Source organism: Procambarus clarkii, chromosome 34 (genome assembly GCF_040958095.1).
Source record: "Procambarus clarkii isolate CNS0578487 chromosome 34, FALCON_Pclarkii_2.0, whole genome shotgun sequence".
NCBI lineage: Eukaryota > Metazoa > Arthropoda > Malacostraca > Decapoda > Cambaridae > Procambarus > Procambarus clarkii.
The window spans coordinates 26,584,073-26,595,739 of record NC_091183.1 but is presented as its reverse complement, the minus strand read 5'-3'; positions in this window follow the sequence as shown (position 1 = coordinate 26,595,739).

Below are 11,667 nucleotides of genomic sequence, written 5' to 3'. Positions count from 1 at the left end.
TTTGTAGTGAACCTGTCAGCCCCTATCCTCAGTTTTATTACCAGTTCCTTCCTTGAAGGGTTCCTTGTTTTCCTTCTGATGTGTCTGAGCAGCAAATTAGGTTGAGTCCTTGCCTTACTAATTATGTCATTTTCGTACAGTTCTTCTGCCTCTCTTCTCTTGTCCTGTTAATTCTATAGTTTCTCCACGCCCTTGTACTTAATTGTTTTGCAAGCTTGCATTCCTGATTAAACTATAGGTTCCCTCATATGAATTTTAGTTTTTCCTTTCGGACTGGGACAAATTTGTTTGCTGTGTCTGTACACTTCTATGTGATGTAGTCCATCATGTCTTGTATGTACTCATCTATTTGTACGCACCTTTTTGAGGCTGGAGGATCGAGCGTTGGCTCCTGGATCACGCCTTTCTAGACGCCAGTTGTTTAATGCAATGGATTCTGTCCTTCACTATCATACCTAGATTTATCTATGAACAGTGTTTGCTTCCACAATGTGCTCCTTTAGTTCATTCCATTTCCCCATTTCTCTCACGCTAAAACAAAACTTTCTAGCATCTCGATGACTCATCTGAATTTCCAGCTTCCATCCATGTCTCCTTGTTCTGTTAGAATTCCTTGTGGACATTTCGTTTATTTCTACTCTGTCAATCCCCTTAAGTATTTTGAATGCTGCTATCATATCTCCTCGCTGCCTCCATTTTACTAATATCGTCAGGTTCAGTTCCTTTAGTTGCTTTCCATATCCCATCCCATGCAAATGCGGGACTAGCCACGTCGCAAATTTCTGAACCTATTCCAGTTTCCTAATGTGTTGCTTTAGGTGGGGTCTTTAGGATGAGGCTGCATACTCTAAGATTAGTCTCCAGTACGCGGTGTAAAAGGCTCTAAATGCTTCTTTACTTAGGTTTTTGAATGATGTTCTAACTTTTGCTAGCATAGAGTACGATGTTGTCATTATACGATTTATATGGGCCTCAAGAGTTAGATTTGGAGTTACGTCCACTCTCAGGTCCCTCTCTCGAAGGTAATTTCCTTCATTGTGTACTGACCCTTTGGTCTCCTGTCACTTACTCTCATTTCCATAACTATACACTTGCTCGTGATGAACTGCAGTAGCCATTTCTCTGGCCATCTCTGCAGCTTGTCCAAGTCCTCGTGAAGGATCCTACAAACTTCATCTGTCACAACTCGTCTCATTAGTTTCGCGTCATCGCAAACATCGACATAAAGGACTCGATTCCTGTAGACATGTCATTCTCGTACATTAAAAATACAACTGGTCCGATCCCCGATCCTTGAGGTACTCCACTCGTTACGGTTCGCCAGTCTGACTTCTTGCCCTTGACTGTTACCCTCTGGTTCCTGCCTGTTAAGTAATTCCTTACCCAAGCTAGGGCTTTTCCGCTTACTCCCGCTTGCCTCTCAAATTTTAGTTGCAGTCCCCTGTGCAGGTGTCTCCTGTGTATCAAAGGGTTATGGGCAGTCTAGAAATATGCAGTCTGCTAATCCTTCCCTGTTCTGCCTTATTATTGTTACTTTATCATAGAATTCTAAAAGGTTTGTTAAGCATGATTTATCTTCTCTGAAAGCTTGTTGGTGTTAATTTACATACCTAATGTTCTCTAAGTGTGTTAGTCTTAACTGATTATTCTCTCAAGTACATTACACGGGATGCTTGTCAGTGATACTGGTCTGTAGTTAGGTACCTCTTGCCTATCTCCTTTCTTGAAAATTGGTATCACAATTGCCTTCTTTCAGCAACTGGCGAACTCTCCCTTTGTAAATGACTCATTAGAGATCCTTGCCAGAGGCACGCTGAGGGCCTGCGCTGCCTCTTTTAGTATGCACGGTGATACTTTATTTGCTCCAACTGCTTTAGTTTCATCCAGTGTTGTTAGGTGTTTCATTACATCCTCTGCTGGCATTTCTATATCTGTTAATCTCTCTTTTTAGACCATTTCCTCTTCTAACAATGGGAGCTGCTCAGGCTCAGTTGTGAACACTCCATGGAAACTGACATTCAGTACCTCGCAGATTTCCTTGTCACTTTCCGTATATGCCCCTTCTGTTTTCCTTAATCTTGTCACTTGGTTGTTCACTGACATTTTCCTTCTTATATGACTATGTAGGTATTTAGGTTGCTTTTTTGCTTTCACTGCAATAACGCTCTCATAATTCCTTTTCGATACTATCCATATATTAATATATTCATTCCTAGCTCTGTTGCATCGAAACTTATTATCCTCTGTCATTTGTCCTCTGTACTATCTCCACTCCCTCCTGCTTCTCATTTTTGCTTCCTGACACTGTCAGTTAAATTATGGGTTATTATATTCCCTCTTACTTTTTTCCTTTACTGTTAATATAAAACTTTCTTCGGCCTCCTTGCATTTTCAATTAACTAGATCTCTTATATCTTACACTGTCCTCCTAATTCTTCCTCCAGCTGGACTTCACCCAGATATTCTCTTATCCTCCTGTAACCCCCTTTCCTATAGTCTACTCTTCTTGCCCAGACCTCTTGTCCTGTGGTCACAGTTTTAAGCTCTATCATGTAGTCAAAGACTAGGACAAAATGGTCACTGGCTCCTAGTGGTATTTCATGTTCCGTATTCGTAATGCCGTCCTCATTCTGTACTCACCTAGCTGTACTCACCTAGTTGTGCTTGCGGGAATTGAGCTATTACTCTTTGGTCCCGCCTCTCAACCGTCAGTCTATTAGTTTACAGATTCCTGAGCTTCTCGAGCCCTATCATATTTACATTTCAAACGGTGTATGGAGTCTGCCTCCAACACAGCAATTCTTAGTGCATTCCATTTAGAAATTACTCTGACGCTGAAAAAGTTCTTTCTAATGTTTCTGTGACTCATCTGGGTATTCAGCTTCTACATGTGTCCCCATTGTGAGTGTATCACTATTATAGTCTTGTGGGTTGGTGGTGTTGTTGTCGCCGTTCCTCCTTTACGGACAACCCAACCCACAACTCGGTAGAGTGTTTATACTTTACCAGGAAATCACCCTGGGCGCTTCTGGCTCTTGGAGAGGGGGCTCAACGTCACACGTTTAGGGGATGCGGCTCCAATACTTAGCCTTGTTGTCAGGTGCACACACCCACTCGAGCCGCTGTGACTCCCCACTCTCTCCTTATGTGATATGATCTCCTCAATCCCCTATAACTTACTAGTTTTCGTCCTACTACCCTGTCCACAGCGGTGGTTCTTGGTTCTTTCTCTCTCTCTCTCTTTTCTTCTGTACTATTTCATGGGAAGCCTCACTAGGACAAGGGCAAACACCAGAAAATTGGAATACATTTACTGGACAAAGCACATACACAATACATACACACATATAATAATAATGAATCCTATACTCTATACTATTACAATCAGGTTGCACTCCAACATCATCAGAACTCTATCATCAGCTTATCAAGTGGTATCCTATCTTCTGGTTCACCACCTGATACTATCAACCTCCTCAAGTTGATCAAGTCTACATACACTGTTGCACCATCAGCAAGAGAAATATATATATATATATATATATATATATATATATATATATATATATAAATATATATATATATATATATATGCCTATACTTGCATAAACCACAAGTGAAGATAAACAATCTTTGGACAACACCCACCAGTGGGACTCGAACCCAGAAAGCACAACTACCTTCCAGTAGCTGGCATAACTAGTATGCTTTAACCCACTACGCCATCAGACCTTACAAAAGAAGTAGATAGTTCGAGATATATATATCTCAAACATCTCTACCTCCCGAAGGCACCAGATGAGTGAGGGGTCAATCTGCAATTTTCGTCAAGCCACTGTCAATGTGAGAGAACTCGTGTCCAGCTTATAAGCCTATACTTGCATAAACCACAAGTGAAGATAAACAATCTTTGGACAACACCCACCAGTGGGACTCGAACCCAGAAAACACAACTACCTTCCAGTAGCTGGCATAACTAGTATGCTTTAACCCACTACGCCATCAGACCTTACAAAAGAAGTAGATAGTTCGAGATATATATATCTCAAACATCTCTACCTCCCGAAGGCACCAGATGAGTGAGGGGTCAATCTGCAATTTTCGTCAAGCCACTGTCAATGTGAGAGAACTCGTGTCCAGCTTATAAGCCTATACTTGCATAAACCACAAGTGAAGATAAACAATCTTTGGACAACACCCACCAGTGGGACTCGAACCCAGAAAGCACAACTACCTTCCAGTAGCTGGCATAACTAGTATGCTTTAACCCACTACGCCATCAGACCTTACAAAAGAAGTAGATAGTTCGAGATATATATATCTCAAACATCTCTACCTCCCGAAGGCACCAGATGAGTGAGGGGTCAATCTGCAATTTTCGTCAAGCCACTGTCAATGTGAGAGAACTCGTGTCCAGCTTATAAGCCTATACTTGCATAAACCACAAGTGAAGATAAACAATCTTTGGACAACACCCACCAGTGGGACTCGAACCCAGAAAGCACAACTACCTTCCAGTAGCTGGCATAACTAGTATGCTTTAACCCACTACGCCATCAGACCTTACAAAAGAAGTAGATAGTTCGAGATATATATATCTCAAACATCTCTACCTCCCGAAGGCACCAGATGAGTGAGGGGTCAATCTGCAATTTTCGTCAAGCCACTGTCAATGTGAGAGAACTCGTGTCCAGCTTATAAGCCTATACTTGCATAAACCACAAGTGAAGATAAACAATCTTTGGACAACACCCACCAGTGGGACTCGAACCCAGAAAGCACAACTACCTTCCAGTAGCTGGCATAACTAGTATGCTTTAACCCACTACGCCATCAGACCTTACAAAAGAAGTAGATAGTTCGAGATATATATATCTCAAACATCTCTACCTCCCGAAGGCACCAGATGAGTGAGGGGTCAATCTGCAATTTTCGTCAAGCCACTGTCAATGTGAGAGAACTCGTGTCCAGCTTATAAGCCTATACTTGCATAAACCACAAGTGAAGATAAACAATCTTTGGACAACACCCACCAGTGGGACTCGAACCCAGAAAGCACAACTACCTTCCAGTAGCTGGCATAACTAGTATGCTTTAACCCACTACGCCATCAGACCTTACAAAAGAAGTAGATAGTTCGAGATATATATATCTCAAACATCTCTACCTCCCGAAGGCACCAGATGAGTGAGGGGTCAATCTGCAATTTTCGTCAAGCCACTGTCAATGTGAGAGAACTCGTGTCCAGCTTATAAGCCTATACTTGCATAAACCACAAGTGAAGATAAACAATCTTTGGACAACACCCACCAGTGGGACTCGAACCCAGAAAGCACAACTACCTTCCAGTAGCTGGCATAACTAGTATGCTTTAACCCACTACGCCATCAGACCTTACAAAAGAAGTAGATAGTTCGAGATATATATATCTCAAACATCTCTACCTCCCGAAGGCACCAGATGAGTGAGGGGTCAATCTGCAATTTTCGTCAAGCCACTGTCAATGTGAGAGAACTCGTGTCCAGCTTAAAAGCCTATACTTGCATAAACCACAAGTGAAGATAAACAATCTTTGGACAACACCCACCAGTGGGACTCGAACCCAGAAAGCACAACTACCTTCCAGTAGCTGGCATAACTAGTATGCTTTAACCCACTACGCCATCAGACCTTACAAAAGAAGTAGATAGTTCGAGATATATATATCTCAAACATCTCTACCTCCCGAAGGCACCAGATGAGTGAGGGGTCAATCTGCAATTTTCGTCAAGCCACTGTCAATGTGAGAGAACTCGTGTCCAGCTTATAAGCCTATACTTGCATAAACCACAAGTGAAGATAAACAATCTTTGGACAACACCCACCAGTGGGACTCGAACCCAGAAAGCACAACTACCTTCCAGTAGCTGGCATAACTAGTATGCTTTAACCCACTACGCCATCAGACCTTACAAAAGAAGTAGATAGTTCGAGATATATATATCTCAAACATCTCTACCTCCCGAAGGCACCAGATGAGTGAGGGGTCAATCTGCAATTTTCGTCAAGCCACTGTCAATGTGAGAGAACTCGTGTCCAGCTTATAAGCCTATACTTGCATAAACCACAAGTGAAGATAAACAATCTTTGGACAACACCCACCAGTGGGACTCGAACCCAGAAAGCACAACTACCTTCCAGTAGCTGGCATAACTAGTATGCTTTAACCCACTACGCCATCAGACCTTACAAAAGAAGTAGATAGTTCGAGATATATATATCTCAAACATCTCTACCTCCCGAAGGCACCAGATGAGTGAGGGGTCAATCTGCAATTTTCGTCAAGCCACTGTCAATGTGAGAGAACTCGTGTCCAGCTTATAAGCCTATACTTGCATAAACCACAAGTGAAGATAAACAATCTTTGGACAACACCCACCAGTGGGACTCGAACCCAGAAAGCACAACTACCTTCCAGTAGCTGGCATAACTAGTATGCTTTAACCCACTACGCCATCAGACCTTACAAAAGAAGTAGATAGTTCGAGATATATATATCTCAAACATCTCTACCTCCCGAAGGCACCAGATGAGTGAGGGGTCAATCTGCAATTTTCGTCAAGCCACTGTCAATGTGAGAGAACTCGTGTCCAGCTTATAAGCCTATACTTGCATAAACCACAAGTGAAGATAAACAATCTTTGGACAACACCCACCAGTGGGACTCGAACCCAGAAAGCACAACTACCTTCCAGTAGCTGGCATAACTAGTATGCTTTAACCCACTACGCCATCAGACCTTACAAAAGAAGTAGATAGTTCGAGATATATATATCTCAAACATCTCTACCTCCCGAAGGCACCAGATGAGTGAGGGGTCAATCTGCAATTTTCGTCAAGCCACTGTCAATGTGAGAGAACTCGTGTCCAGCTTATAAGCCTATACTTGCATAAACCACAAGTGAAGATAAACAATCTTTGGACAACACCCACCAGTGGGACTCGAACCCAGAAAGCACAACTACCTTCCAGTAGCTGGCATAACTAGTATGCTTTAACCCACTACGCCATCAGACCTTACAAAAGAAGTAGATAGTTCGAGATATATATATCTCAAACATCTCTACCTCCCGAAGGCACCAGATGAGTGAGGGGTCAATCTGCAATTTTCGTCAAGCCACTGTCAATGTGAGAGAACTCGTGTCCAGCTTATAAGCCTATACTTGCATAAACCACAAGTGAAGATAAACAATCTTTGGACAACACCCACCAGTGGGACTCGAACCCAGAAAGCACAACTACCTTCCAGTAGCTGGCATAACTAGTATGCTTTAACCCACTACGCCATCAGACCTTACAAAAGAAGTAGATAGTTCGAGATATATATATCTCAAACATCTCTACCTCCCGAAGGCACCAGATGAGTGAGGGGTCAATCTGCAATTTTCGTCAAGCCACTGTCAATGTGAGAGAACTCGTGTCCAGCTTATAAGCCTATACTTGCATAAACCACAAGTGAAGATAAACAATCTTTGGACAACACCCACCAGTGGGACTCGAACCCAGAAAACACAACTACCTTCCAGTAGCTGGCATAACTAGTATGCTTTAACCCACTACGCCATCAGACCTTACAAAAGAAGTAGATAGTTCGAGATATATATATCTCAAACATCTCTACCTCCCGAAGGCACCAGATGAGTGAGGGGTCAATCTGCAATTTTCGTCAAGCCACTGTCAATGTGAGAGAACTCGTGTCCAGCTTATAAGCCTATACTTGCATAAACCACAAGTGAAGATAAACAATCTTTGGACAACACCCACCAGTGGGACTCGAACCCAGAAAGCACAACTACCTTCCAGTAGCTGGCATAACTAGTATGCTTTAACCCACTACGCCATCAGACCTTACAAAAGAAGTAGATAGTTCGAGATATATATATCTCAAACATCTCTACCTCCCGAAGGCACCAGATGAGTGAGGGGTCAATCTGCAATTTTCGTCAAGCCACTGTCAATGTGAGAGAACTCGTGTCCAGCTTATAAGCCTATACTTGCATAAACCACAAGTGAAGATAAACAATCTTTGGACAACACCCACCAGTGGGACTCGAACCCAGAAAGCACAACTACCTTCCAGTAGCTGGCATAACTAGTATGCTTTAACCCACTACGCCATCAGACCTTACAAAAGAAGTAGATAGTTCGAGATATATATATCTCAAACATCTCTACCTCCCGAAGGCACCAGATGAGTGAGGGGTCAATCTGCAATTTTCGTCAAGCCACTGTCAATGTGAGAGAACTCGTGTCCAGCTTATAAGCCTATACTTGCATAAACCACAAGTGAAGATAAACAATCTTTGGACAACACCCACCAGTGGGACTCGAACCCAGAAAGCACAACTACCTTCCAGTAGCTGGCATAACTAGTATGCTTTAACCCACTACGCCATCAGACCTTACAAAAGAAGTAGATAGTTCGAGATATATATATCTCAAACATCTCTACCTCCCGAAGGCACCAGATGAGTGAGGGGTCAATCTGCAATTTTCGTCAAGCCACTGTCAATGTGAGAGAACTCGTGTCCAGCTTATAAGCCTATACTTGCATAAACCACAAGTGAAGATAAACAATCTTTGGACAACACCCACCAGTGGGACTCGAACCCAGAAAGCACAACTACCTTCCAGTAGCTGGCATAACTAGTATGCTTTAACCCACTACGCCATCAGACCTTACAAAAGAAGTAGATAGTTCGAGATATATATATCTCAAACATCTCTACCTCCCGAAGGCACCAGATGAGTGAGGGGTCAATCTGCAATTTTCGTCAAGCCACTGTCAATGTGAGAGAACTCGTGTCCAGCTTATAAGCCTATACTTGCATAAACCACAAGTGAAGATAAACAATCTTTGGACAACACCCACCAGTGGGACTCGAACCCAGAAAGCACAACTACCTTCCAGTAGCTGGCATAACTAGTATGCTTTAACCCACTACGCCATCAGACCTTACAAAAGAAGTAGATAGTTCGAGATATATATATCTCAAACATCTCTACCTCCCGAAGGCACCAGATGAGTGAGGGGTCAATCTGCAATTTTCGTCAAGCCACTGTCAATGTGAGAGAACTCGTGTCCAGCTTATAAGCCTATACTTGCATAAACCACAAGTGAAGATAAACAATCTTTGGACAACACCCACCAGTGGGACTCGAACCCAGAAAGCACAACTACCTTCCAGTAGCTGGCATAACTAGTATGCTTTAACCCACTACGCCATCAGACCTTACAAAAGAAGTAGATAGTTCGAGATATATATATCTCAAACATCTCTACCTCCCGAAGGCACCAGATGAGTGAGGGGTCAATCTGCAATTTTCGTCAAGCCACTGTCAATGTGAGAGAACTCGTGTCCAGCTTATAAGCCTATACTTGCATAAACCACAAGTGAAGATAAACAATCTTTGGACAACACCCACCAGTGGGACTCGAACCCAGAAAACACAACTACCTTCCAGTAGCTGGCATAACTAGTATGCTTTAACCCACTACGCCATCAGACCTTACAAAAGAAGTAGATAGTTCGAGATATATATATCTCAAACATCTCTACCTCCCGAAGGCACCAGATGAGTGAGGGGTCAATCTGCAATTTTCGTCAAGCCACTGTCAATGTGAGAGAACTCGTGTCCAGCTTATAAGCCTATACTTGCATAAACCACAAGTGAAGATAAACAATCTTTGGACAACACCCACCAGTGGGACTCGAACCCAGAAAGCACAACTACCTTCCAGTAGCTGGCATAACTAGTATGCTTTAACCCACTACGCCATCAGACCTTACAAAAGAAGTAGATAGTTCGAGATATATATATCTCAAACATCTCTACCTCCCGAAGGCACCAGATGAGTGAGGGGTCAATCTGCAATTTTCGTCAAGCCACTGTCAATGTGAGAGAACTCGTGTCCAGCTTATAAGCCTATACTTGCATAAACCACAAGTGAAGATAAACAATCTTTGGACAACACCCACCAGTGGGACTCGAACCCAGAAAGCACAACTACCTTCCAGTAGCTGGCATAACTAGTATGCTTTAACCCACTACGCCATCAGACCTTACAAAAGAAGTAGATAGTTCGAGATATATATATCTCAAACATCTCTACCTCCCGAAGGCACCAGATGAGTGAGGGGTCAATCTGCAATTTTCGTCAAGCCACTGTCAATGTGAGAGAACTCGTGTCCAGCTTATAAGCCTATACTTGCATAAACCACAAGTGAAGATAAACAATCTTTGGACAACACCCACCAGTGGGACTCGAACCCAGAAAGCACAACTACCTTCCAGTAGCTGGCATAACTAGTATGCTTTAACCCACTACGCCATCAGACCTTACAAAAGAAGTAGATAGTTCGAGATATATATATCTCAAACATCTCTACCTCCCGAAGGCACCAGATGAGTGAGGGGTCAATCTGCAATTTTCGTCAAGCCACTGTCAATGTGAGAGAACTCGTGTCCAGCTTATAAGCCTATACTTGCATAAACCACAAGTGAAGATAAACAATCTTTGGACAACACCCACCAGTGGGACTCGAACCCAGAAAGCACAACTACCTTCCAGTAGCTGGCATAACTAGTATGCTTTAACCCACTACGCCATCAGACCTTACAAAAGAAGTAGATAGTTCGAGATATATATATCTCAAACATCTCTACCTCCCGAAGGCACCAGATGAGTGAGGGGTCAATCTGCAATTTTCGTCAAGCCACTGTCAATGTGAGAGAACTCGTGTCCAGCTTATAAGCCTATACTTGCATAAACCACAAGTGAAGATAAACAATCTTTGGACAACACCCACCAGTGGGACTCGAACCCAGAAAGCACAACTACCTTCCAGTAGCTGGCATAACTAGTATGCTTTAACCCACTACGCCATCAGACCTTACAAAAGAAGTAGATAGTTCGAGATATATATATCTCAAACATCTCTACCTCCCGAAGGCACCAGATGAGTGAGGGGTCAATCTGCAATTTTCGTCAAGCCACTGTCAATGTGAGAGAACTCGTGTCCAGCTTATAAGCCTATACTTGCATAAACCACAAGTGAAGATAAACAATCTTTGGACAACACCCACCAGTGGGACTCGAACCCAGAAAGCACAACTACCTTCCAGTAGCTGGCATAACTAGTATGCTTTAACCCACTACGCCATCAGACCTTACAAAAGAAGTAGATAGTTCGAGATATATATATCTCAAACATCTCTACCTCCCGAAGGCACCAGATGAGTGAGGGGTCAATCTGCAATTTTCGTCAAGCCACTGTCAATGTGAGAGAACTCGTGTCCAGCTTATAAGCCTATACTTGCATAAACCACAGCTACTGGAAGGTAGTTGTGCTTTCTGGGTTTGAGTCCCACTGGTGGGTGTTGTCCAAAGATTGTTTATCTTCACTTGTGGTTTATGCAAGTATAGGCTTATAAGCTGGACACGAGTTCTCTCACATTGACAGTGGCTTGACGAAAATTGCAGATTGACCCCTCACTCATCTGGTGCCTTCGGGAGGTAGAGATGTTTGAGATATATATATCTCGAACTATCTACTTCTTTTGTAAGGTCTGATGGCGTAGTGGGTTAAAGCATACTAGTTATGCCAGCTACTGGAAGGTAGTTGT